General features: G+C 45.5%; 9 pseudogenes; all 9 read left to right on the top strand.

Annotated features, from left to right (window-relative positions):
* The first annotated feature begins 7,871 nt into the window (after window positions 1-7,871).
* LOC141269370 (5S ribosomal RNA) lies at window positions 7,872-7,991 on the top strand (annotated as a pseudogene).
* Window positions 7,992-8,942: 951 nt separating this feature from the next.
* LOC141268605 (5S ribosomal RNA) lies at window positions 8,943-9,061 on the top strand (annotated as a pseudogene).
* Window positions 9,062-9,682: 621 nt separating this feature from the next.
* LOC141267605 (5S ribosomal RNA) lies at window positions 9,683-9,802 on the top strand (annotated as a pseudogene).
* Window positions 9,803-17,452: 7,650 nt separating this feature from the next.
* On the top strand, window positions 17,453-17,572 carry LOC141268404 (5S ribosomal RNA; annotated as a pseudogene).
* A 1,665-nt stretch (window positions 17,573-19,237) lies between these two features.
* Window positions 19,238-19,357, top strand: LOC141269955 (5S ribosomal RNA; annotated as a pseudogene).
* Window positions 19,358-20,339: 982 nt separating this feature from the next.
* On the top strand, window positions 20,340-20,458 carry LOC141270027 (5S ribosomal RNA; annotated as a pseudogene).
* A 5,609-nt stretch (window positions 20,459-26,067) lies between these two features.
* LOC141267726 (5S ribosomal RNA) lies at window positions 26,068-26,187 on the top strand (annotated as a pseudogene).
* A 934-nt stretch (window positions 26,188-27,121) lies between these two features.
* Window positions 27,122-27,230, top strand: LOC141268956 (5S ribosomal RNA; annotated as a pseudogene).
* Window positions 27,231-27,836: 606 nt separating this feature from the next.
* LOC141269977 (5S ribosomal RNA) lies at window positions 27,837-27,956 on the top strand (annotated as a pseudogene).
* The last annotated feature ends 20 nt before the right edge of the window (window positions 27,957-27,976 follow it).

Below are 27,976 nucleotides of genomic sequence, written 5' to 3' on the forward strand. Positions count from 1 at the left end.
CCCTCCGGTCGAGGCCATTTCTCGATGGCAGACAGTTTCTCTGGATCCATTCATAGGCCGGTCTGAGAAATAATGTAGCCCAAAACCGGAAGCGAGGTCTGCTCAAAGAGGCACTTCTCGTATTTAGCGAAGAGGTGATTCTGCCTGAGCCTGAGCAGGACCTGACGAACGTCCCTCCGGTGAGTCTGGAGATCCGGAGAGAAGACCAAGATGTCGTCCAGGTACACCACTACGCAGGAGTAGAGAAGGTCCCGGAAGATGTCATTGACCAACTGTTGAAAGACGGCAGGAGCGTTACAGAGACCAAAGGGCATTACCAGATATTCGTAGTGGCCGTCCCGGGTGTTGAATGCCGTCTTCCATTCATCCCCCTGACTGATACGAACCAGGTTGTACGCCCCACGGAGGTCCAGTTTGGTGAAGATTCTAGCCCCCCTCAGACGATCAAATAACTCCGGAATGAGCGGAAGGGGGTACTTATTCTTCACCGTGATCTGGTTAAGGCCTCTATAGTCTATACAGGGATGGAGAGAGCCGTCCTTCTTTTTGACGAAAAAGAAGCCTGCTCCCGCCGGGGAGGTAGATTTCCGGATGAATCCCCTGGCCAGATTCTCCTCAATATATTCGGACATCGACCGGGTCTCAGCAGCGGATAATGAATAAATACGCCCACAGGGAGGAGTAGTACCAGGTAACAGGTCGATAGGGCAGTCGTATGGTCTATGAGGGGGTAGTGTCTCTGCCTCCTTTTTATTAAAGACATCAGCATAAGACCAATAAGGAATCGGAAGTCCAGGTAGATTAGCTGGGGTAGGAGAAGGACGGACGGGATGGACGGGAACCAGACAGGTCTTATGGCAGTCCTGTCCCCAGCGAAGGACTTCTCCGGTCTGCCAGTCAACCACGGTTGCATGTCTCTGGAGCCAAGGTAGACCTAGCAAGAGGGCGTGAGAGAGTCCAGGCAGAACATGAAAGGAGATACTCTCAGAATGCAGCATTCCCACCTGCAGAGTAATGGATTCGGTGATGAGTTGGATGGGGCGTGGTAAGAGACCCCCATCCACGGCAGCAACAGACAAGGGTACAGCCAGAGGTTTGGTGGGGATGCGGAATTTCTCTACCAGGGACTGTGAAATAAGATTCCCGGCTGCTCCAGAGTCAAGTTGGGCTAGTTCGAAATAACGGTTCTCCCCGCAGACGATTGAGACTGACAGCAGCAGAGATGGAGAGGATTTATTCTTGTCTAGGTCGACCTCTCTGAGCGAACCTAGACACAGGCGTTTCCCGACCTCTCCGGGCAGGCACGGATCCGGTGCTCCTTACTGCCACAGTAGAAGCAGCTCCCCTGGGCACGGCGTAAGTCCTGACGGGTTTTGACCATCTTGGTCTGGTCGACCTGCATAGGCTCAGGAGAGTGTACCTGGGGAGAGACGGATTTCTGAAAAGTAGGAGCTAGACGTGGAAACCTCCTCTCACGGGTGACCTCTTTGGCACGCTCCTGGAACCGTAGGTCAATCCGGGTGGCAAGAGTTATTAGGTCATCGAGAGTGGTAGGAATGTCCCGACCGGCAAGTTCATCTTTAATACGGCCGGACAGACCCTCCCAGAAGACGGATACCAGAGCGTCGTTATCCCAGGCCAGCTCCGAGGCAAGGGTACGGAACCGTATGGCATATTGGCCCATGGTGAGACTTCCCTGACGGAGGCGTAGCAGTGATGATGCAGATGAGGTCTTCCGTCCGGGTTCGTCGAAGACTTTCCGGAAAGCCATGAGAAAGGCAGGCAAGTCGGACACCAGGGGGTCTCCTCTCTCCCATAGAGGATTTAGCCAGGCCAGGGCCTCCCCGGTGAGATGGGACATGATGAAGGCAATTTTGGCCCGGTCGGAGTTAAACTGGTGGGACAGGAGTTCAAAGTGCAGGGTGCACTGATTTATGAAGCCCCGAGCCTGGGCGGAGTCGCCTCCGAAGCGAGGAGGTGCAGAAAGCCGGGGTCCGGGGTAGGATACCATGGTATTAGTGGACAGCGGAGCTGCCGGCTTGCGAGTCATGGCACTGGCGGAGGTTGCTGGCGGAGCAGTCAGAGTGTCCAGGCGAGAATTGACATTCCGCAGGTGACCCAGGATGGACTCCTGTTGGGACCTCTGACGGGACAGTTCATGACACAGGACCGAGAGCGAGGGAGCTTGGGTGCCACCGGGTTCCATGGCCCGAGCAAACTGTAACGGGTCTGGGAGGCGGAACCTCTGAGCTACTATACAAGGGGGCGGTCCTTGTAAGGGAGCGGGTGGCGACCAGGCAGGCAGTTACAGCAGGTGACCGGGACAGTCTCTAGAAGAATGGGCAGGAGGTCACGGCAAGTGACCGGGGAAGTCTCTGGATGAACGGGCAGATGGTCACGGCAAGTGACCGGGGCAGTCTCTGGGTGAACGGGCAGATGGTCACGGCAAGTGACCGGGGCAGTCTCTGGGTGAACGGGCAGATGGTCACGGCAAGTGACCGGGGCAGTCTCTGGGTAAAGGGTAGGTACGACCTGTGGCGGCTGATGGTAGATGTGAGCTCCCAGGTGAGCAGGCGAGAGTCTCTGGATAAACGGGTGGTCACAGCATGTGACGGCGGAGCCTCCAGGAAGACCAACAGACAGGCGGCAGATGAGCGCTCCCAGGTGAGCGGGCAGAAGTCTCTGGACAGGCGGGTGGTCACAGCACGTGACGGCAGAGCCTCCAGGTAGGCTAGCAGACAGGCAGCAGATGAGCGCTCCCAGGTGAGTGGGCAGGAGTCACTGGACAGTCAGGTGGTCACAGCACGTGACGGCAGAGCCTCCAGGTAGGCTAGCAGGCAGGTAGCAGATGTGCGCTCCCAGGTGAGCGGGCAAGCTGGTCCATAGACAGACTGACAAGAGTTGGAAGGCAGACCGTCGGACCTCAGGCAAGCAGGCAGGTAGTTGATGTGCGCTCCCAGGTGAGCGGGCAAGCTGGTCCTTAGACAGCCTGACAGGAGTAGTAAGGCAGACCGTCGGACCTCAGGCTAGCAGGCAGGTAGCAGAATGTCAGGCAGGAATAAGACAGCAAGCTGGCAGGAATCTGGCAGGTATCTGGCAGGTAACTGGCAACGGGACCTGAGGGCTGAAGCAGAGTAGTGAACAGTGCAACAACATTGCTCGGGCACCTCCATTTTGGAGGAGGTGCCTTATATATGGTGAAGTCCTCCGGCCATTGGCCGGGGACTCCTTAGGACGGCGCGCGCGGCCCCTTTAAGAGGGAGGGAGAGCGCGCGCGCCCTAAGCACAGTGGCCGGGAAGGAGCGCGCGCTGCCAGCAGAGCGGGAGGATGACGCCGGGCACGGAGCAGAGAGGTGAGGGGAACAGCGTCCCTGCCTAGCAGAGGGCAGGGACGCCGGCGCTACAGCCTTGACTCTTCGGACAAGCCTGGCCTCGGCACGGGAGAACACTTTCAAAGGCTGTCCAGGCCGTGGAAGGCTAACAGTAGTTCCATAAGCCTTCCACTTACGGATGATGCTCCCAACAGTGGAGACAGGTAGGCCCAACTCCTTGGAAAGGGTTTTGTACCCCTTGCCAGCCTTGTGACCCTCCACGATCTTGTCTCTGATGGCCTTGGAATGCTCTTTTGTCTTTCCCATGTTGACCATGTCTGAGTGCTGTTCACAAGTTTGGGGAGGTTCTTAAATAGTCAGAAAAGGCTGGCAAAAGAGATCTTTAATCCACACATGTGAAGCTCATTATTCTTGGAGCCTGAACTACTTCTTAATACTTTAGGGGGACCAAACAGAATTCTTGTGGTTTGAGGGGTTGAATAATAAATGACACTCTGAATTAACTTTTAACGTTTTAAAAAAACAAAAAAACAAAAAAAAAGTTGCTGCAGTGCATTTCCCACTTCCAGGCTGATCTACAGTACAAATGTCACAATGCCAAGTTAATTCCGCATGTGTCAACCACCTAAATCTGCAGGGGGTTGAATACTACTTGTAGGCACTGTAATGCCTAATTATGTATTATAATTTCCTCAGAATTAAATATTTTTTTGTACCTTCACATAAAGAAACATTTTTTTTTTTCAAACATACAAACATACGAGGCCTCTGTCACATCAATCACACTTAGCAGCTGCTGATTTACTCATCTGTCACCTTCACTCTGACATTCACAGATCTGTTCAACTCAAACATTCCACATATGAAGTTTTAGATATATATATATATATTTAACCCAAAATTGTTGTATCCCAATTTATTAACGCGCATTGCCATGTCAATTGAATATCTTTATATTTCTTTGAATATTCCCCAAGTACATATTATATAATATGAGAGTAAGTCACTGGAATTTCAGACACTTGAAAAAACTCTTGTCTTAGATTCTTTTTTCACTGGCTGCCCGGTCTTAAGTTACATCAGTTGAAAATAGAATGAATGGGATCCTATACTATTAGCTCAAAGTTCAAAGGCCGCAGCTGTCACACGTCATGCTGTAAAGCTGCTTTAATTTGCACGAACACTTCATGCACAGAAAATATTAGCAACACAAAAGAATTAATAAGTATTACATATATATTAGAGTTCAACTAGATATATTGTTATTATTTTAAAATGTTATACACATAAAATCATGCAATTTTTTCACTTCCTGTGTGAATAAAGAAATAAATCCATTTTAGAGTTCTCTGATCAAATCCTGCTTTGGAATGAAAACTCTAAGGAAATATAATAAAATAAAATTAAATATCAAATTCATACAGAAACAGAATTATTTAAATATCTTATACATATATTGGTTGGTTCTAATGTAATTCAAAATATTGCTACTTAAATTTATATATATGAAGTTCTAATTTATTAATTAATATATATATATATATTTTATAAACGTATATATAAATACAATTATACGCAATCTCTACTTAGACAAGTGTATATATATATATATATATATATGAACTATTAGAAACTATGTAACTACAATTTACTGTATGAGATTATAAATAAATATTGAGACATTGTATTACATTTTGATACAACATTATAATTACAGTTTTTCCTTAGCCACTCCCTAAACCAAATCTTCTGTCTCTCTCAAATATCTCCAGGAACGCCCTCTTTAGGAAAGACATTTTTCTATCCTTCAAAACCTCAGAGAACTGCCTGTTCTTCTGTCCACATTCCATGACGTCACTGTGAGTTGGTCGTCTCACCTGTCTCTGTCCATCAGTTTCAGCCATTTTCCTTTTTAGAGAATCACAGTTCTGACTGAGAATTAACTCATTCTGTGGAGAGATGGATCTTTGCACTGGCTGATATGGGGACTATGGGGATGACTCAGTCTAGGAGAGTTTGATATTGGCTTTTGGTAAGATATTACCTTTCCTGGTTTTATAAATTTAGCTTGATTTATTTTCTTTTCACGATTCTCATGTTTTCTAACAGAATCCAGCATCTGCGCACATTCAAATAATTAATTTTTTTGTGATGCCATAACTTGGGAAACTGAATTTAGGAATTTGAATTTTTGTACAAAAGTTGTTATCATATGTTGTACTTTTCCATTTTTGATGAGAGCTTTGTACAACCGTTCAAATATGGACATGAATGTATATGTACATTCCTTCCTACCAATCCTTAGTTTCTGCAGATCTTCTATGTTGGGAAAATCCTTTGTGACACAATAAATCAAATATCTTAATCTGTCCGAATCATTTTCCCATCCATTAGGAGAGTCATTTTCACAGGGCATTAAATGTAAACGTCTGGACAATGTCACAGGAATCCATATTTAAAATAATTGATTCCTCTCCTCATTGGATAAATCAAACTTATCAGAGAATTTATCAAATGTCTCTGAATTTCTACAGGCATGGATTTTGACATCATATTTTGGCATGATTTTGTATAATTTCAGCAAATTTTTCCTCATTTTAATTTGGAGTTGAGCCTGGGTAATTCCAGAATTCTCTGATATTTTTAGTGGCTCTTGTACGTCCGTTCCTCCTACGTCACTCACGTCTCCTCCCACATCACCTAGTATGTCGGTTTCTCGTATGTCAGTCATGTCTCCTCCCATGTCAGGTTTCTGTATGTCCGTCTCTTGGTCAGAACCAAGGTCACCTTCAGTTATAGACACGTGTCTTACTTCTTGTTCATTTTCCACATTACAGTCAGAATCAGTATCACCGTCTGACACTTCTACACTATTTTCCTGCTTAGAAATCTCTAACACAAGACTATGAAAAAAATCTACCAAATGTAGAATATTTCTCAATTTCTGTTTGTCTCTATTTACCAATTTAGAAGTTAACTGTAAATTCTGCAATTCACATTCTTTGTATAAACTGAGCCACAAAACTTCTATGTCATCTCCTACATTAACTTTGAAATTAATATTACTTTGTTTAGCAAAAGAAAAAATTATATCCATATTTTGCTTACCTTAAGATTCCTTGGCTTCTCTTTATCAGCACGTCCTGTCTTCAGTTCGTCTGATTCTTTTCCTGTGTGATTCTGTTCCTTGTTAGTACCTCTGCTTCCTGTCTTTCCTCAGTCTGTAGGTCCTTTCTGCTTCTCGTGAAAAACTAGTGAATTTACTGACAAGTGAACAACAGCTGTTCAGCTCGTCAGGACTCCCCCCTTGTTCACGGAAGAAATTCACTTACTTAATTTAAAAAGCAAAAAAACAGGACTGGCTGGCTCACCATTCTAAAATAATACTCTTCCTATATTATTTTTTTCTACTGAGGACTTCTCAAAGTATCAATATCACGATATTCTAATAAAAAAATGTATCTATTTATTCTTGGATTGTCCATTAAAAGAATCAGATTGCAGCAGGTACATACAATAATTAGTTATAAAGTAATTGTTCATTTGTCCATAATTAGCTTAATTGTTGAGATTCACCCATCTTTCCTTGGATCCTGGCTGGTAAATCATGTCTTTGTCCAGCATGTGTCCAGGCCTACATGTCATCTGCTTCTCAGCATGAAGATTCTGTGTCTTGTGGGGCGGGCAGAGCAAGAGAGCCCCCCCATTCTGTACCATGGGCTTTTATAGCCAGTCGTATGGACACCTGTTCTACATATGGTAGTGAACCAAAAATACACACACAAACAGCGCATGTCAACTAGACACGATGGCTGAGGCATAGAACTCAGAAAAATGATTATCGATTAACATTCCAAATGAATTTCCATAACTAATCATTTAACAGAGACCGCCTGGGAATGCCAGGTGCTGTAGGCTTTTGCTTTTTCCTTCCTTCCACCAGCAGGGGCACTCTCTTCTATGCCTTTTTTCCATTCCCTTTCACAAGTGCACACATTCATTCTCTTTTCTTTTTTTCATTTGCTTTCTCTCTTGCGCTATTTCATCTCTGCAAAATACAAGCATCCTTCTGATCACCGTGGGCCTCCAACATTGTTGCTTATTTACTTTTAATACTAGGCTCCTTTTCACCAGGACCAGCATCTCCCGGGTGGCTGGAGGCCGACCACCGGTAACCCCAAGCAGAAGAACTTTGCAGGTAACACGACCCTCCCCCCTGAAGAGCAGCTCAAACTCACTGGCAACCATCTCACCCTCTTCCTTCATTCACCCCTGGACGTCTCGCTCCGCCCCTAAGTTACAGGTCCAGCTTGCTCTTTCTGTCACATTACCGCGATGAAGGGTTTAGCCTGCAGGAGACCCTGCGCCGAGCCATTTTTGAAGACACCTGATGCGGCGGGTGAATCACTGCTAAACAAGCCACACCTGTAGGGACGGCACAGAATTTGCATGGACCCTTCGGAGCCCGCCCCGTCACGGCCAGATTGCTCGCCATCAAGCGATGCTGAGAAAGGCTGGCCGGGCGATGGATCCACCAGCGTCTACTGGCCATACCACCTTGGATACGCCCGATCTCGTCTGATCTCGGAAACAAAGCAGGGCTGGGCTCGGACAGTACTTGAATCGGAGACCTCCTGGGAACACTGGGTGCTGTAGACCATTTTGATGACGTTTTGCCCTACTGCCCAGCTTGGCTAGCATGGAACGACGCATTGCCGGACATCGACCTTTAGTAACTTAGATGATGGAAGCCCCAAGGCCTCTGAGCCAGTTGGCAGCTAAGTACGCTACCCCGCCGCCCTTCACGCAGGCCTGACACCGAGCTCCTTGCCACGGCTAGGAGTGTTTATTGACTCCGCAGCTCGCCGTGTGGAAATGATGGCGTTAAAAGCACCCGGGGCCGTGAAGGGGCCAGGCTTTCAGCAGGTGCCCAGGGAAGGTTTTGGATGCCGGCCGCCTAGCGAGGGCCAGCAGAAGTAACATGTTTCTCTGCAAAGAAGCTTGTGTAACCAAGCCAGACGGCTGCCAAAGAGCTAACCTCAGTGCAAGGAAGGCAAGGAAGGTAAGGAAGGTGCGGAAGGAATTGGGGAGCGGGGGGTGATTCCTGCTAGGGCCCTGAAATCATAAAACAGGCAGGAGAGTCTGCCGCATGGTGACGTAGAGGTTGTAGGGGCAGATAGGGGATGTTGTCACGTGCGAGCACGTGTGCATGCTGGCTTGTGTGTGAGAGTGCGCTTCCTAGGTGTGGCGCGCTGCAGACAGTCAAAGGGATTGTTCCCTTTCATTAAAAGTTAATCCCCGGCTCCAGGCTATTAGAAAGCAACTAACCGGGCTCTACTCACCCTAACCGGGTCTACCGGTGAGTCTCGCCTCTGCTCCCGACCTGTGGCAATGGCCGTGAAGCTGACGTTCCGTCAACAGCGCTGCAGCCGATCAGTGAGCTCAGTGGCTCTGAGTGGTGCCTTCTGTCTACAAGACCTTTTAAGGAAGCCAGAAAAAAAATTGAAGAGAAGGGAAAGCACAAAAGGACCTGGTCTTGCTGAACACTGGAAAGGGCATCCGGCAGGAAGCCTTCAAAGTAGAAAAGCAGCAAGTGAGAGGCTTGTCTCTGCCTACAGCCACACCACCCTGAACAAGCTCAATCTTGTCTGATATTGGAAGCTAAGCAGGGTTGTGCCTGGTTAGTACTTGGATGGGAGACTGCCTGGGAATACCAGGTGCTGTAGGCTTTTGCTTTTTCTTTCCTTCCACCAGCAGGGGGCACTCTCTTCTATGCCTTTTTTCCATTCCCTTTCACAAGTGCACACATTCATTCTCTTTTCTTTTTTTCATTTGCTTTCTCTCTTGCGCTATTTCATCTCTGCAAAATACCAGCATCCTTCTGATCACCGTGGGCCTCCAGCATTGTTGCTTCTTTACTTTTAATACTAGGCTCCTTTTCACCAGGACCAGCGTCTCCCGCGTGGCTGGAGGCAACCACCGGTAACCCCAAGCAGAAGACCTTTGCAGGCAACACGACCCTCCCCCCTGAAGAGCAGCTCAAAGTCACTGGCAAGCATCTCACCCTCTTCCTTCATTCACCCCTGGACGTCTCGCTCCGTCCCCAAGTTACGGGTCCAGCTTGCTCTTTCTGTCACATTACCGCGATGAAGGGTTTAGCCTGCAGGAGACCCTGCGCCGAGCCATTTTTGAAGACACCTGATGCGGCGGGTGAATCACTGCTAAACAAACCACACCTGTAGGGACGGCACAGCCTTTGCATGGACCCTTCGGAGCCCGCCCCGTCACGGCCAGATTGCTCGCCACCAAGCGATCCTGAGAAAGGCTGGCCGGGCGATGGATCGCGCAGCGTCTACTGGTCATACCACCTTGGATGCGCCTGATCTCGTCTGATCTCGGAAGCAAAGCAGGGCTGGGCTCGAACAGTACTTGGATGGGATACCTCCTGGGAACACCGGGTGCTGTAGACCATTTTGATGACGTTTTGCCCTACTGCCCAGCTCGGCTAGCATGGAACGGCGCCTTGCCGGACACCGACCTTAAGTAACTTAGATGATGGAAGCCCAAAGGCCTCTGAGCCAGTTGGCAGTTAAGTATGTTACCCCGCCGCTTTCACGCAGGCCTGACACCGAGCTCCTTGCCACGGCTAGGAGTGCTTATTGACTCCGCAGCTCGCCGTGTGGAAATGATGGCGTTAAAAGCACCCGGGGCCGTGAAGGGCCAGGCTTTCAGCAGGTGCCCAGGGAAGGATTTGGATGCCGGCCGTGTAGCGAGGGCCAGCCGAAGTAACATGTTTCTCTGCAAAGAAGCTTGTGTAACCAAGCCAGACAGCTGACAAAGAGCTAACCTCAGTGCAAGGAAGGTGCGGAAGGAATTGGGGAGGGGAGGGTGATTCCTGCTAGGGCCCTGAAATCATAAAACAGGCAGGAGAGTCTGACGCATGGTGACGGAGAGGTTGTAGGGGCAGATAGGGGGTGTTGTCACGTGCGAGCACGTGTGCATGCTGGCTTGTGTGTGAGAGTGCGCTTCCTAGGTGTGGCGCGCTGCAGACAGTCAAAGGGATTGTTCCCTTTCATTAAAAGTTAATCCCCGGCTGCAGCCTATTAGAAAGCAACTAACCGCGCTCTACTCACCCTACCCGGGTCTACCGGTGAGTCTCGCCTCTGCTCCCGGCCTGTGGCATTGGCCGTGAAGCTGACGTTCCGTCGACAGCGCTGCAGCCGATCAGTGAGCTCAGCGGCTCTGAGTGGGGCGTTGTGTCTACAAGACCTTTTAAGGAAGCCAGCAAAAAAATTGAAGAGTAGGGAAATCACAAAAGGACCTGGTCTTGCTGAGCACTGGAAAGGGCAGCCGGCAGCCAGACTTCAAAGTAGGAAAGCAGCAAGTGAGAGCTTTGTCTCCGCCTACGGCCACATCACCCTGAACACGCTCGATCTCATCTGATCTCGGAAGCTAAGCAGGGTCAGGCCTGGTTAGTACTTGGATGGTAGACTGTAAAATCTTACTTTTCCTGTATTATTTTTTTCTACTGAGGACTTCTCAAAGTATCAATATCACGATATTCTTATAAAAAAATATATCTATTTATTCTTGGATTGTCCATTAAAAAGAATCAGATTGCAGCAGGTACATACAATAATTAGTGATAAAGTAATTGTCTATTTGTCCATAATTAGCTTAATTGTTGAGATTCACCCATCTTTCCTTGGATCCTGGCTGGTAAATCATGTCTTTGTCCAGCATGTGTCCAGGCCTACATGTCATCTGCTTCTCAGCATGAAGATTCTGTGTCTTGTGGGGTGGGCAGAGCAAGAGAGCCCCCCCTTTCTGTACCATGGGCTTTTATAGCCAGTCGTATGGACACCTGTTCTACATATGGTAGTGAACCAAAAATACACACACAAATAGCGCATGTGAACTAGACACGATGGCTGAGGCATAGAACTCAGAAAAATGATTATCGATTAACATTCCAAATGAATTTCCATAATTAACCATTTAACATTTCCCCCTTTTTTGAGAATAAAAGGACTTTAACTGAAATTTCTCAAAAGAAGATACATTCATCAATCATTTTTTCTTTTCTTCTTCCTTGGCAATATCATTAAATTTCCATTATAATAATTATAGTAATAATAGTATCAATATCGGATTATTGCTATATAATAATGTGAATTCATGTTATGGTAAGCCGTGACTAATATTCATTTAATATGTATAATTATACTTCCCTATATCTAAATTGAAGCAATCGCGGGTTCAATCGTCATCATCTGATGTCATCGGTTCGTCGTCTCGTCTTCTTCTTGGTTCTTTTATAGCACAGTCTTTAGATGAAAACTCCTTTGAAATAAATTACAGCATGTAGATATTGTACAGTCCATAATTGTGTTCATTATTGTTCAGTCCATAAACTGTACTCTTTATTAGAAAGATCATGCGTGTCAGTTGATAAGAAAACAAAGTCCATGGATGAAATGTAGCTTTAATATCTGTGCAGTGTAACCTGGACTTACGTTGGATCGTCTTTGGAATCTTCCGTGTGTCCGCATTGGTCTCGTGTCACTTTTGGAACAGATGTGACGTCTTTGGTCAGTAAAGCAAGGGTTAACTTGACACTTTCCTGCTTTATATAGGACCATAAACAGTACTCAGTCCTTTATATACAGGACACATATGCCAGGTATTACCTGTTCACCAGCTTTCATTGAAGCGTTGCAGGTGTTAAGAAACCACTGGAACGTGATGAAACTTGAACACAACACAGTACATATAGGATCATCGTCCTCTGCCGTCCTGGTGATCAGTGGTGTGAATTGTATTGTATGTAATGGACACAGTCTATTATAACACTCAGCATTCACACCTGTTACCTTCTGAGACGTCCGTATGTCAGTTGCTTCTTCTTGTAACTTTTGAGAATCTCTTTGATTTATAAAAATTAAATGTCTTTATTTAGATAGAATTCATAACTGCGATGTTTTGATTGAAGTCTTCATTCCCTAATCTGATACCAAATCTGGCAGTTTTTCCTAACCTATAATATCACAGCGTACCATAGCAATCAGTAATATCCATCTAATTATTATGAAAATATTAAAATAAATTATGTTTGGAATAATAAACAATAATAGATAATAATTCATTATCAATCAAGTTCTCCATATGATAGAACATTTTTATGTCATAGGTGTAATTACCTTTTCCAACCCATAGGTGTCAGTGTATTTTGAAAAAACAAGTTTTTATATCTTTATTAAACCAATAATATCAAAGAATGTATACTCCTGAACCAAAATGAATAAATATATGAATGTATGAATGAATGAATGAATGAATGAATGAATGAATAAATGAATGAATGAATTGTTGTGTTTACTCAGAAAATGTAAACATTTTTTTCCTTTGCAATATATATTTAATGAAGCAATACTCTTGTATTAGACATTACTTTATTAAATATTAATGTGTTTTCTCAATTGAGATATTGTACTCAAATAAAATCAAATGAGAATTAAAAAATGAAAATGAAAAAATAGAAAAATAAGAAGTATAAAGTAAGAATAAAATTTTAAAAATGAAAAATAAAATTAAGAGTAAAAATAAGAATAAAAACAAAAATAAGGCCTTTAAATTTTAATGACAAATGCAGAGTAATTATATTCTCCATAAAAAATACCCTTATATCTCCATTATCTGGATGATTTCATATTTGTCATAACCTTGTACCACCAAAAAATATTAAATTATGCAACTTTGCATGTAATACCCTTCTTAATTATACCATAGTACCTTATTATTATTTCTTCTTTATTAAAATGTGTGGAAAATAAGTATTGATCAAAAGTGATTATGTAATCAGGATCAAAAACACATTTTCCCCCTTAATACCAAAAATATTATTTTATAAAATTTATGTATATATCAGAACCAAATTAAAAATAATTATTCTTCTAGAAATATTGTGCATAAATTTCATATCGATGAGTAGCATAGATTTGACTAAAGAGAGGTGTGTACCTATTTAGGTAACCATTAAAAATAATATTATAGTTATTCAAGAATATTAGCATGTGGAAAATTATTCTAAATATAAATTTGCTTTGTAAACCATTTTGATGTGTGGTTGCCCTTATCCACTATTAGTTAAATCAAGAAATAATAATTATTAAAGAAATATAGAAATATATATATGTAGATAATACCTAATTATGTATTATAATTTCCTCAGAATTAAATATATTTTTGTACCTTCATATAAAGAAACATTTTTTTTTCAAACATACAAACATACAAGGCCTCTGTCACATCAATCACACTTAGCAGCTGCTGATTTACTCATCTGTCACCTTCACTCTGACATTCACAGATCTGTTCAACTCAAACATTCCACATATGAAGTTTTAGATATATATATATATATATATTTAACCCAAAATTGTTGTATCCCAATTTATTAATGCGCATTGCCATATCAATTGAATATCTTTATATTTCTTTGAATATTCCCCAAGTACATATTATATAATATGAGAGTAAGTCACTGGAATTTCAGACACTTGAAAAAACTCTCGTCTTAGATTCTTTTTTCACTGGCTGCCCGGTCTTAAGTTACATCAGTTGAAAATAGAATGAATGGGATCCTATACTATTAGCTCAAAGTTCAAAGGCTGCAGCTGTCACACGTCATGCTGTAAAGCTACTTTAATTTGCATGAACACTTCTTGCACAGAAAATATTAGCAACACAAAAGAATTAATAAGTATTACATATATATTATAGTTCAACTAGATATATTGTTATTATTTTAAAATGTTATACACATAAAATCATGCAGTTTTTTCACTTCCTGTGTGAATAAAGAAATAAATCCATTTTAGAGTTCTTTGATCAAATCCTGCTTTGGAATGAAAACTCTAAGGAAATATAAGAAAATAAAATTAAATATCAAATTCATACAGAAACAGAATTATTTAAATATCTTATACATATATTGGTTGGTTCTAATGTAATTCAAAATATTGCTACTTAAATATATATATATGAAGTTCTAATTTATTAATTAATATATATATATATTTTATAAACGTATATATAAATACAATTATACGCAATCTCTACTTAGACAAGTGTATATATATGTATATATATATATATATGAACTATTAGAATCTATTTAACTACAATTTTGCTGTATAAGATTATAAATAAATATTGAGACATTGTATTACATTTTGATACAACATTATAATTGCAGCTTTTCCTTAGCTACTCCCTAAACCAAATCTTCTGTCTCTCTCAAATATCCCCAGGAACGCCCTATTTAGGAAAGACATTTTTCTATCCTTCAAAACCTCAGAGAACTGCCTGTTCTTCTGTCCACATTCCATGACATCACTGTGAGTTGGTCGTCTCACCTGTCTCTGTCCATCAGTTTCAGCCATTTTCCTTTTTAGAGAATCACAGTTCTGACTGAGAATTAACTCATTCTGTGGAGAGATGGATCTTTGCACTGGCTGACATGGCTTATAACATATATGAAATCTTCTGCGTATTTGATAGAGTTCACTATGGGGATGACTCAGTCTATGAGAGTTTGATATTGGCTTTTGGTAAGATTTTACCTTTCCTGGTTTTATAAATTTAGCTTGATTTATTTTCTTTTCACGATTCTCATGTTTTCTAACAAAATCCAGCATCTGCGCACATTCAAATAATGAATTTTTTTGTGATGCCATAACTTGGGAAACTAAATTTTGGAATTTGAATTTTTGTACAAAAGTTGTTATCATATGTTGTACTTTTCCATTTTTGATGAGAGCTTTGTACAACCGTTCAAATATGGACATGAATGTATATGTACATTCCTTCCAACCAATCCTTAGTTTCTGCAGATCTTCTATGTTGGGAAAATCCTTTGTGACACAATAAATCAAATATCTTAATCTGTCCGAATCATTTTCCCATCCATTAGGAGAGTCATTTTCACAGGGCATTAAATGTAAACGTCTGGACAATGTCACAGGAATCCATATTTTAAATAATTGTTTCCTCTCCTCATTGGATAAATCAAACTTATCAGAGAAGCTCTCAAATGTCTCTGAATTTCTACAGGCATGGATTTTGACATCATATTTTGGCATGATTTTGTATAATTTCAGCAAATTTTTCCTCATTTTAATTTGGAGTTGAGCCTGGGTAATTCCAGAATTCTCTGATATTTTTAGTGGCTCTTGTACGTCCGTTCCTCCTACGTCACTGACGTCTCCTCCCTCATCACCTAGTATGTCGGTTTCTCGTATGTCAGTTATGTCTCCTCCCATGTCAGGTTTCTGTATGTCCGTCTCTTGGTCAGACCCAAGGTCACCTTCAGTTACAGACACGTGTCTTACTTCTTGTTCATTTTCCACATTACAGTCAGAATCAGTATCACCGTCTGACACTTCTACACTATTTTCCTGCTTAGAAATCTCTAACACAAGACTATGAAAAAAATCTACCAAATGTAGAATATTTCTCAATTTCTGTTTGTCTCTATTTACCAATTTAGAAGTTAACTGTAAATTCTGCAATTCACATTCTTTGTATAAACTGAGCCACAAAACTTCTATGTCATCTCCTACATTAACTTTGAAATTAATATTACTTTGTTTAGCAAAAGAAGAAATTATATCCATATTTTGCTTACCTTAAGATTCCTTGGCTTCTCTTTATCAGCACGTTCTGTCTTCAGTTCGTCTGATTCTTTTCCTGTGTGATTCTGTTCCTTGTTAGTACCTCTGCTTCCTGTCTTTCCTCAGCCTGTAGGTCCTTTCTGCTTCTCGTGACAAACTAGTGAATTTACTGACACGTGAACAACAGCTGTTCAGCTCGTCAGGACTCCCCCCTTGTTCACGGAAGAAATTCACTTACTTAATTTAAAAAACAAAAAAACAGGACTGGCTGGCTCACCATTGTAAAATAATACTCTTCCTGTATTATTTTTTTCTACTAAGGACTTCTCAAAGTATCAATATCACGATATTCTTATAAAAAAATGTATCTATTTATTCTTGGATTGTCCATTAAAAAGAATCAGATTGCAGCAGGTACATACAATAATTATTTATAAAGTAATTGTCCATTTATCCATAATTAGCTTAATTGTTGAGATTCACCCATCTTTCCTTGGATACTGGCTGGTAAATCATGTCTTTGTCCAGCATGTGTCCAGGCCTACATGTCATCTGCTTCTCAGCATGAAGATTCTGTGTCTTGTGGGGTGGGCAGAGCAAGAGAGCCCCCCCTTTCTGTACCATGGGCTTTTATAGCCAGTCGTATGGACAACTGTTCTACATATGGTAGTGAACCAAAAATACACACACAAATAGCGCATGTCAACTAGACACGATGGCTGAGGCATAGAACTCAGAAAAATGATTATCGATTAACATTCCAAATGAATTTCCATAATTAACCATTTAACAGAGACCGCCTGGGAATGCCAGGTGCTGTAGGCTTTTGCTATTTACTTCCTTCCACCAGCAGGGGGCACTCTCTTTTATGCCTTTTTTCCATTCCCTTTCACAAGTGCACACATTCATTCTCTTTTCTTTTTTTCATTTGCTTTCTCTCTTGCGCTATTTCATCTCTGCAAAATAGAAGCATCCTTCTGATCACCGTGGGCCTCCAGCATTGTTGCTTATTTACTTTTAATACTAGGCTCCTTTTCACCAGGACCAGCGTCTCCCGGGTGGCTGGAGGCAACCACCGGTAACCCCAATCAGAAGACCTTTGCAGGCAACACGACCCTCCCCCCTGAAGAGCAGCTCAAAGTCACTGGCAACCATCACACCCTCTTCCTTCATTCACCCCTGGACGTCTCGCTCCACCCCCAAGTTACGGGTCCAGCTTGCTCTTTCTGTCACATTACCGCGATGAAGGGTTTAGCCTGCAGGAGACCCTGCGCCGAGCCATTTTTGAAGACACCTGATGCGGCGGGTGAATCACTGCTAAACAAACCACACCTGTAGGGACGGCACAGCCTTTGCATGGACCCTTCGGAGCCCGCCCCGTCACGGCCAGATTGCTCGCCATCAAGCAATTCTGAGAAAGGCTGGCCGGGCGATGGATCGAGCAGCGTCTACTGGCCATACCACCTTGGATACGCCCGATCTCGTTTGATCTCAGAAGCAAAGCAGGGCTGGGCTCAGACAGTACTTGAATGGGAGACCACCTGGGAAGACCGGGTGCTGTAGACCATTTTGATGACGTTTTGCCCTACTGCCCAGCTCGGCTAGCATGGAACGGCGCCTTGCCGGACACCGACCTTAAGTAACTTAGATGATGGAAGCCCCAAGGCCGCTGAGCCAGTTGGCAGCTAAGTACGCTACCCCGCCGCCCTTCACGCAGGCCTGACACCGAGCTCCTTACCACGGCTAGGAGTGCTTATTGACTCCGCAGCTCGCCGTGTGGAAATGATGGTGTTAAAAGCACCCGGGGCCGTGAAGGGGCCATACTTTCAGCAGGTGCCCAGGGAAGGTTTTGGATGCCGGCCGCCTAGCGAGGGCCAGCAGAAGTAACATGTTTCTCTGCAAAGAAGATTGTGTAACCAAGCCAGACGGCAGCCAAAGAGCTAACCTCAGTGCAAGGAAGGCAAGGAAGGTAAGGAAGGTGCGGAAGGAATTGGGGAGGGGGGGGTGATTCCTGCTAGGGCCCTGAAATCATAAAACAGGCAGGAGAGTCTGACGCATGGTGACGGAGAGGTTGTAGGGGCAGATAGGGGGTGTTGTCACGTGCGAGCACGTGTGCATGCTGGCTTGTGTGTGAGAGTGCGCTTCCTAGGTGTGGCGCGCTGCAGACAGTCAAAGGGATTGTTCCCTTTCATTAAAAGTTAATCCCCGACTGCAGGCTATTAGAAAGCAACTAACCGCGCTCTACTCACCCTACCCGGGTCTACCGGTGAGTCTCGCCTCTGCTCCCGGACTGTGGCATTGGCCGTGAAGCTGACGTTCCGTCGACAGCGCTGCAGCCGATCAGTGAGCTCAGCGGCTCTGAGTGGGGCGTTGTGTCTACAAGACCTTTTAAGGAAGCCAGCAAAAAAATTGAAGAGAAGGGAAAGCAGAAAAGGACCTGGTCTTGCTGAGCACTGGAAAGGGCAGCCGGCAGCCAGACATCAAAGTAGATAAGCAGCAAGTGAGAGGCTTGTCTCTGCCCGATCTCGTCTGATTTCAGAAGCTAAGCAGGGTCAGGCCTGGTTAGTACTTGGATGGGAGACCACTTGGGAATACCAGGTCCTGTAGGCTTTTGCTTTTTCCTTCCTTCCACCAGCAGGGGACACTCTCTTCTATGCCTTTTTTCCATTCCCTTTCACAAGTGCACACATTCATTCTCTTTTCTTTTTTTCATTTGCTTTCTCTCTTGCGCTATTTCATCTCTCCAAAATACCAGCATCCTTCTGATCACCGTGGGTCTCCAGCATTGTTGCTTCTTTACTTTTAATACAAGGCTCCTTTTCACCAGGACCAGCGTCTCTCGCGTGGCTGGAGGCAACCACCGGTAACCCCAAGCAGAAGACCTTTGCAGGCAAAACGACCCTCCCCCCTGAAGAGCAGCTCAAAGTCATTGGCAACCATCTCACCCTCTTCCTTCATTCACCCCTGGACATCTCGCTCCGTCCCCAAGTTACGGGTCCAGCTTGCTCTTTCTGTCACATTACCGCGATGAAGGGTTTAGCCTGCAGGAGACCCTGCGCCGAGCCATTTTTGAAGACACCTGATGCGGCGGGTGAATCACTGCTAAATAAACCACACCTGTAGGGATTGCACAGCCTTTGCATGGACCCTTCGGATCCCGCCCCGTCACGGCCAGATTGCTCGCCACCAAGCGATCCTGAGAAAGGCTGGCCGGGTGATGGATTGAGCAGCGTCTACTGGCCATACCACCTTGGATACGCCTGATGTCGTCTGATCTCGGAAGCAAAGCAGGGCTGGGCTCGTACAGTACTTGGATGGGATAACTCCTGGGAACACCGGGTGCTGTAGACCATTTTGATGACGTTTTGCCCTACTGCCCAGCTCGGCTAGCATGGAACGGCGCCTTGCCGGACACCGACCTTAAGTAACTTAGTTGATGGAAGCCCCAAGGCCTCTGAGCCAGTTGGCAGCTAAGTACGCTACCCTGCCGCCTTCAAGCAGGCCTGACACCGAACTCCTTGCCACGGCTAGGAGTGCTTATTGACTCCGCAGCTCGCCGTGTGGAAATGATGGTGTTAAAAGCACCCGGGGGCGTGAAGGGGCCAGGCTTTCAGCAGGTCCCCAGGGAATGTTTTGGATGCCGGCTGCCTAGCGAGGGCCAGCAGAAGTAACATGATTCTCTGCAAAGAAGCTTGTGTAACCAAGCCAGACGGCTGCCAAAGAGCTAACCTCAGTGTAAGGAAGGCAAGGAAGGTGCGGAAGGAATTGGGGAGGGGGGGGTGATTCCTGCTAGGGCCCTGAAATCATAAAACAGGCAGTAGAGTCTGACGCATGGTGACGGAGAGGTTGTAGAGGCAGATAGGGGGTGTTGTCACGTGCGAGCACGTGTGCATGCTGGCTTGTGTGTGAGAGTGCGCTTCCTAGGTGTGGCGCGCTGCAGACAGTCAAAGGGATTGTTCCCTTTCATTAAAAGTTAATCCCCGGCTGCAGCCTATTAGAAAGCAACTAACCGTGCTCTACTCACCCTACCCGGGTCTACAGGTGAGTCCCGCCTCTGCTCCCGGCCTGTGGCATTGGCCGTGAAGCTGACGTTCCGTCGACAGCGCTGCAGCCGATCAGTGAGCTCAGCGGCTCTGAGTGGGGCGTTGAGTCTACAAGACCTTTTAAGGAAGCCAGCCAAAAAATTGAAGAAAAGGGAAAGCACAAAAGGACCTGGTCTTGCTGAGCACTGGAAAGGGCAGCCAGCAGCCAGACGTCAAAGTAGAAAAGCAGCAAGTGAGAGGCTTGTCTGTGCCTTGAAAGTAGAAAAGCAGCAAGTGAGAGGCTTGCCAGTGCCTACCGCCAAACCACGCTGAACACGCCGGATCTTGTCTGATCTTGGAAGCTAAGCCGGGTCAGGCCTGGTTAGTACTTGGATGGGAGACCACCTGTGAATACCAGGTGCTGTTGGCTTTTGCTTTTTCCTTCCTTCCACCAGCAGGGGGCACTCTCCTCTATGCCTTTTTTCCATTCCCTTTCACAAGTGCACACATTCATTCTCTTTTCTTTTTTTCATTTGCTTTCTCTCTTGTGCTATTTCATCTCTGCAAAATACCAGCATCCTTCTGATCACCGTGGGCCTCCAGCATTGTTGCTTATTTACTTTTAATACTAGGCTCCTTTTCACCTGGACCAGCGTCTCCCGCGTGGCTGGAGGCAACCACCGGTAACCCCAAGCAGAAGACCTTTGCAGGCAACACGACCATCCCCCCTGAAGAGCAGCTCAAAGTCACTGGCAACCATCTCACCCTCTTCCTTCATTCACCCCTGGACATCTCGCTCCACCCCCAAGTTACGGGTCCAGCTTGCTCTTACTGTCACATTACCGCGATGAAGGGTTTAGCCTGCAGGAGACCCTGCGCCGAGACATTTTTGAAGACACCTGATGCAGTGGGTGAATCACTGCTAAACAAACCACACCTGTAGGGACGGCACAGCCTTTTCATGGACCCTTCGGAGCCCACCCCGTCACGGCCAGATTGCTCGCCACCAAGCGTGTTACAACTCTCCTGTTAGTTTTTTTTTAGTTTGCTGGTCACATGACCATTTTGCCTATTTAATCCGGCTCCGCCCTCCTGGCTTTGCTGGACTTCATTTGTATTTACTACTGTTGAGCTAGCTTGTTGCTCTGTTGCCGCTCTCTGTTAGTTTTGCTAGGTCTTCTGACCCCTATGCCTTTTTGTTGTGTGTTTGTCTTTGACTGCTACTATTTCTGCTAGGAGGTGTCCAACTTTTCCCAGTGCCTAGATCTTGTAGGGATCCCTCCCTCACATCTATAGGTCTGCGTTCAGACTAGCCGAGGACTTTAGCGGGTCTGATCGCAGGATCAGGTTCCCCGTTACATCGTAGGGATCTAGTTTAGTTCTATTGTAGGGATAGATCTCCTTTCTTTCCTTAGTCTCTGTAGCAGATCAGAACAGTAATTCCAGCCATAAAAAAAAAAAAAAAAAAATTTCTCTAAGGAAAGACCTCCAGTTTTCCATCATGGTCTCGGTGCAAGATTTGGCTCAACGCTTGCAGGGACTCTCTCTGGAGGTGACCAAGCTGCAACAACACGTGAGTAGCTGTTCTGGAGCGCATTTTGTGGAACCTAAGGTACGTCTGCCTGATCTATTTTTTGTTAAACAACAAGATTTTTTTTCTTTTAAAAATGCTTGTCTATTATATTTTCGTTTGAGACCCGGATCCTCTGGTGATGAATCACAGCGCATAGGGATCATAATGTCACTTTTGCGCAAAGATCCTCAGGGATGGGCCTTCTCTCTCCAACCTAGTGATCCGTGCTTTAGATCAGTGGATAGTTTTTATTCTGCTTTGGGTTTGTTGTACGATGATCCTGATCGTGTCTCATCTGCTGAGTCTGAATTAAGACGTTTGAGGCAGGGATCAGGTAATCTGGAAAAATATTGTTCTCACTTCCGTCGGTGGTCTGCCCAGGTGGGGTGGAACGATTCTGCTTTGAAAAGCTTGTTTCTTGCAGGGCTATGTGAAAGGGTAAAGGATTTACTGATTGCTTATCCCACACCTGGAAACTTGCAGGAGGCAATGCAATTAGCTATACGGGTGGACAGGAGACTGCGTGAAAGGGTTAATGAGAGCAAATCCTCTGCTATGTCAGCTTCGAGTCCTGAGAGGTTCTGTGCTGACAATGGAGAGCCGATGGAAATTGGGGCGATGGCACCCCGCTCTCAGGAAAAAGACCGCCGACTTTCTGAAGGCTTGTGTTTCTATTGCGGAAATTCTGGTCATTTTATTAAGAGCTGTGTGCTTCGTAAGAAGAAAGAAAAAAAAATGGTCAGTCATGCTCGTATTACCTGTTTAAATTCTAAGAGAGTATTCCTATCTGCCACTACTGCTGCTCAGGATGAATTAATTGAATTTCGGGTATTTGTGGATTATGGATCTACTCTGAATGTGATTGATGGGGGATTCTTGGAAAAACTTAGATTAGAACCTAAAACTTTGTCATCCCCTATTGCTGTGGTTTCTGTCGATGGCTCTCCCTTGAAGAGTGTTACTCACAAGGTCTGTGAACTTCCCCTCACTATTAATGGTATTCATCAAGAGAATTTGGATTTGGTGGTATTGGATAATTTGCCTTCTCCAGTAATATTGGGGTTACCCTGGTTAAAATTGCACAATCCTGTACTGGATTGGTCTACCAATGAAATTAAGTCCTGGAGCCCTAAGTGTTATGACAAGTGTTGTAACGGGCGCATTGCTGCTGTGGATAGAGGGGAATTGCCTGTACCTATTCAGGATTTTTGGAGAGTTTTTTCTGAGGAGGAGTCGCAGGTTCTGCCTCCCCATAGAGACTATGATTGTACCATTGAATTTGTCCCTGGCGCGACTCTTCCTAAGAGTCGTTTATTTAATCTTACTATTCCTGAAAGAAAGGCTTTGGAAGAATACATACAGACAAGCTTGGCCGCCGGTCACATTAGGCCTTCCAAGTCTCCTGTGGCTGTTGGATTTTTTTTGTAAAAAAAAAAGATGGCGGTTTACGTCCTTGTCCGGACTTTCGTGAGATTAATAAAATTACTGTACGCAATCCTTACCCACTGCCATTGATTCCTGATTTATTTAACCAGTTAGTGGGGGCCAAGTGGTTCTCTAAAATTGATCTCCGGGGGGCATACAATTTGTTGCGCATGAAGGAGGGTGATGAATGGAAGACTGCTTTTAACACTCCTGTGGGTCATTTTGAGAATCAGGTTATGCCTTTTGGTCTCACCAATGCTCCAGCATTTTTTCAGAATCTTATTAATGATATCCTTAGACCTTTAATCGGCAAAAATGTGGTTGTGTATTTGGATGACATTTTGATTTATTCGCCGGATCTGGAGTCTCATTGGCGGAGCGTACGTGAGGTATTACAGTTATTAATGGACAATTCGCTTTTTGCTAAGCTGGAGAAATGTGAGTTCGCTGTACAGAGAATTAGTTTTTTGGGCTACATTATCTCCAGTGAAGGTTTTGAGATGGACCCGGTTAAAGTTCAAGCTGTGCAGGAATGGCCTAGGCCTATTGGTTTGAAATCGATACAGAGGTTTTTGGGTTTCGCCAATTATTACAGAAAATTCATAAAAAAATTTTCTATTATTGTCAAACCGCTGACCGATCTCACCAGGAAAGGTGCTAATGCCGTTCAGTGGACTTCTGAGGCCATTGAAGCTTTTGTGTTTCTAAAGGAGAGGTTCACCTCTGCTCCCATCCTTATGCAGCCTGATGTGACTAAGCCGTTTTTGGTTGAGGTTGATGCTTCTTCGGTGAGGGTTGGTGCGGTGTTGTCTCAGGAAAACAAGGATGGAGTACATCCCTGTGCCTATTTTTCAAAAAAATTTTCCGAGACTTAACTTAATTACGATATTGGTAATCGGGAATTGCTGGCGATTAAACTCGCATTTGAACACTGGCGTCATCTCTTGGAAGGTGCTGAATTTCCCATTCAGGTTTTCACTGATCATAAAAATCTGATCTATCTTGATGCTGCCAAGCGCTTGAATGTCCGTCAGGCTAGGTGGGCACTTTTTTTCTTGCGGCTTAATTTTTCCGTTACTTACATCGTGGGTACCAAGAATGTTAAAGCGGATGCTTTGTCTCGCAGCTTTTCTCCCATGGTCGGTGTTGAGGAGGAAGAGGAGACCATTTTACAAGAAGGTGTTGTGATTGCTGCTTTGGACTCCGTTTTGGAGGATGAGATTCTTAAAGCACAGGAGAATGCCCCATCTAACACTCCCCATGGGAGGTTGTTTGTGCCTAGGACCTTTAGGAGAGATTTGTTTGTTGAGTGTCATGAGTCTCGGTTGGCAGGTCATCCAGGAATTTCTGAGACCAAGAGACTTGTGGGTCGCAGTTTTTGGTGGCCTGGATGGCAGAAGGAAGTCATTAAGTGGGTGCGCCAATGTACTGTGTGTGCAAGATCCAAGTCTTCGCATGCTCCTGCTGCGGGGTTGCTTTGCCCTCTGGAGGTTCCTAGTGCACCTTGGACACATCTGGCTATGGACTTTATTACTGACCTTCCTCCCTCTGAAGGTTTCACGGTCATCTGGGTGGTCGTGGACCGTTTTAGCAAGATGTGTCACTTGGTTCCCTTCATCAAACTGCCTTGCGCTAAGACACTCGCTAAGGCCTTTGTCAAGGAGATTGTCAGACTACATGGTGTTCCTACTGACATTGTTTCTGATAGGGGACCTCAGTTCGTGGCTCGTTTTTGGCGTGCCTTTTGTGACAGGTTGGGAGTTCATTTGTCGTTTTCATCCGGATATCATCCTGAGTCTAATGGCCAGACAGAAAGGAAGAACCAGGATGTTGAGCAGTTCTTGCGTTGTTTTGTGGCAGACAATCAAGAGGGGTGGTCTGAGTTTCTGCCACTTGCTGAATTTGCTCTTAACAACCATACATCCTCTTCTGCTGGGTGTTCGCCTTTTTTTTGTTGTTCTGGGAGACATCCGTCTTTTGGGTCATTTTCCAAATTGGTTTCGGCTGTGCCTGAGGAGGAGAGTTTTTCCGGTGATTTGGAGAGAGTTTGGACGGTAATCTTCAGGAGGCTAACAAAAAATCTAAGAGGTACTTTGATAGGAAACGGCAAGAGGTTTTGTTTGCGGTTGGTGACATGGTTTGGTTGTCCTCTAAGAATCTGCGATTGAGGATTCCTTCTAAAAAATTGGGTCCCAAGTTCGTAGGGCCCTTTAAGGTACTTCAGATAGTTAACCAATCTGCTGTTAGGTTGGAGGTTCCTACGTCCTGGAGGATTAATCCGGTGTTTCATGTTTCTCTGTTGAAAAAAGCTGATGTGTCGGATGGTGACGCCTCTGCCACTGTTCCTCCGGTGGTGGAGGACGGGGAATATGAAATTTCCCGCATCCTAAATTCTAGACGGTATAGAGGGAGTTTGCAGTATCTCGTCGCTTGGAAGGGTTTCGGACCTGAGGAAAACTAATGGGTGAGAGCGGATTATGTTTCTGCCCCCAGACTTGTCCGAGCGTTTCACAGGAGGTTTCCTGGTAAGCCTGGGCCCAGGGGATCCGGAGGATTCTCTTAGAAGAGGGGGTACTGTTACAACTCTCCTGTTAGGTTTTTTTTAGTTTGCTGGTCACATGACCATTTTGCCTATTTAATCCGGCTCCGCCCTCCTGGCTTTGCTGGACTTCATTTGTATTTACTACTGTTGAGCTAGCTTGTTGCTCTGTTGCCGTTCTCTGTTAGTTTTGCTAGGTCTTCTGACCCCTATGCCTTTTTGTTGTGTGTTTGTCTTTGACTGCTACTATTTCTGCTAGGAGGTGTCCAACTTTTCCCAGTCCCTAGATCTTGTAGGGATCCCTCCCTCACATCTATAGGTCTGCGTTCAGACTAGCCGAGGACTTTAGCGGGTCTGATCGCAGGATCAGGTTCCCCGTTACATCGTAGGGATCTAGTTTAGTTCTATTGTAGGGATAGATCCCCTTTCTTTCCATACTCTCTGTAGCAGATCATAACAAAGCGATCCTGAGAAAGGCTGGCCGGGCGATGGATCAAGCAGCGTCTACTGGCCATACCACCTTGGATACGCCCGATCTCGTCTGATCTCAAAAGCAAAGCAGGGTTGGGCTCGGACAGTACTTGGATGGGAGACCTCCTGGGAACACCGGGTGCTGTAGACCATTTTGATGACATTTTGCCCTACTGCCCAGCTCGGCTAGCATGGAACGGCGCCTTGCCAGACACCGACCTTAAGTAACTTAGATGATGGAAGCCCCAAGGCCTCTGAGCCAGTTGGCAGCTAAGTACGCTACCCCACCGCCTTCACGCAGGCCTGACACCGAGCTCCTTGCCACGGCTAGGAGTGCTTATTGACTCCGCAGCTCGCCGTGTGGAAATGATGGCGTTAAAAGCACCCGGGACCGTGAAGGGGCCAGGCTTTCAGCAGGTGCCCAGGGAAGGTTTTGGATGCCGGCCGCCTAGCGAGGGCCAGCAGAAGTAACATGTTTCTCTGCAAAGAAGCTTGTGTAACCAAGCCAGACGGCTGACAAAGAGCTAACCTCAGTGCAAGGAAGGCAAGGAAGGAATTGGGGAGGGGGGGGTGTGATTCCTGCTAGGGCCCTGAAATCATAAAACAGGCAGGAGAGTCTGACGCATGGTGACGGAGAGGTTGTAGGGGCAGATAGGGGGTGTTGTCACGTGCGAGCACGTGTGTATGCTGGCTTGTGTGTGAGAGTGCGCTTCCTAGGTGTGGCGCGCTGCAGACAGTCAAAGGGATTGTTCCCTTTCATTAAAAGTTAATCCCCGGCTGCAGGCTATTAGAAAGCAACTAACCGCGCTCTACTCACCCTACCCGGGTCTACCGGTGAGTCTCGCCTCTGCTCCCGGCCTGTGGCATTGGCCGTGAAGCTGACGTTCCGTCGACAGTGCTGCAGCCGATCAGTGAGCTCAGCGGCACTGAGTGGGGCGTTGTGTCTACAAGTCCTTTTAAGGAAGCCAGCAAAAAAATTGAAGAGAAGGGAAAGCACAAAAGGACCTGGTCTTGCTGAGCACTGGAAAGGGCAGCCGGCAGCCAGACGTCAAAGTAGAAAAGCAGCAAGAGAGAGGCTTGTCTCTGCCTACGGCAACACCACACTGAACACACCTGATCTCAGAAACTAAGCAGAGTTGGGCCTGGTTAGTACTTGGATAGGAGACTGCTTGGGAATACCAGGTGCTGTAGGCTTTTGCTTTTTCCTTCCTTCCACCAGCAGGGGGCACTCTCTTCTATGCCTTTTTTCCATTCCGATTCACTAGTGCACACATTCATTCTCTTTTCTTTTTTTCATTTGCTTTCGCTCTTGCGCTATTTCATCTCTGCAAAATACCAGCATCCTTCTGATCACCGTGGGCCTCCAGCATTGTTGCTTCTTTACTTTTAATACTAGGACCAGCGTCTCCCGCGTGGCTGGAGGCAACCACCGGTAACCCCAAGCAGAAGACCTTTGCAGGCAACACGACCCTCCCCCCTGAAGAGCAGCTCAAAGTCACTGGCAACCATCTCACCCTCTTCCTTCATTCACCACAGGACGTCTCGCTCCGCCCCCAAGTTACGGGTCCAGCTTGCTCTTTCTGTCACATTACCGCAATGAAGGGTTTAGCCTGCAGGAGACCCTGCGACGAGACATTATTGAAGACACCTGATGCGGCGAGTGAATCACTGCTAAACAAACCACACCTGTAGGGACGGCACAGCCTTTGCATGGACCCTTCGGAGCCCGCCCCGTCACGGCCAGATTGCTCGCCACCAAGCGATCCTGAGAAAGGCTTGCTGGGCGATGGATCGAGCAGCGTCTACTGGCCATACCATGTTGGATACTCCTGATTTTGTCTGATTTTGGAAGCAAAGCAGGGCTGGGCTTGGACAGTACTTGGATGGGAGACCTCCTGGGAACACCAGGTGCTGTAGACCATTTTGATGACGTTTTGCCC

This window comes from Phyllobates terribilis, unplaced genomic scaffold, assembly GCF_046119375.1.
Source record: "Phyllobates terribilis strain yellow unplaced genomic scaffold, ASM4611937v1 Scaffold_4__5_contigs__length_816908805, whole genome shotgun sequence".
Classification (NCBI taxonomy): domain Eukaryota; kingdom Metazoa; phylum Chordata; class Amphibia; order Anura; family Dendrobatidae; genus Phyllobates; species Phyllobates terribilis.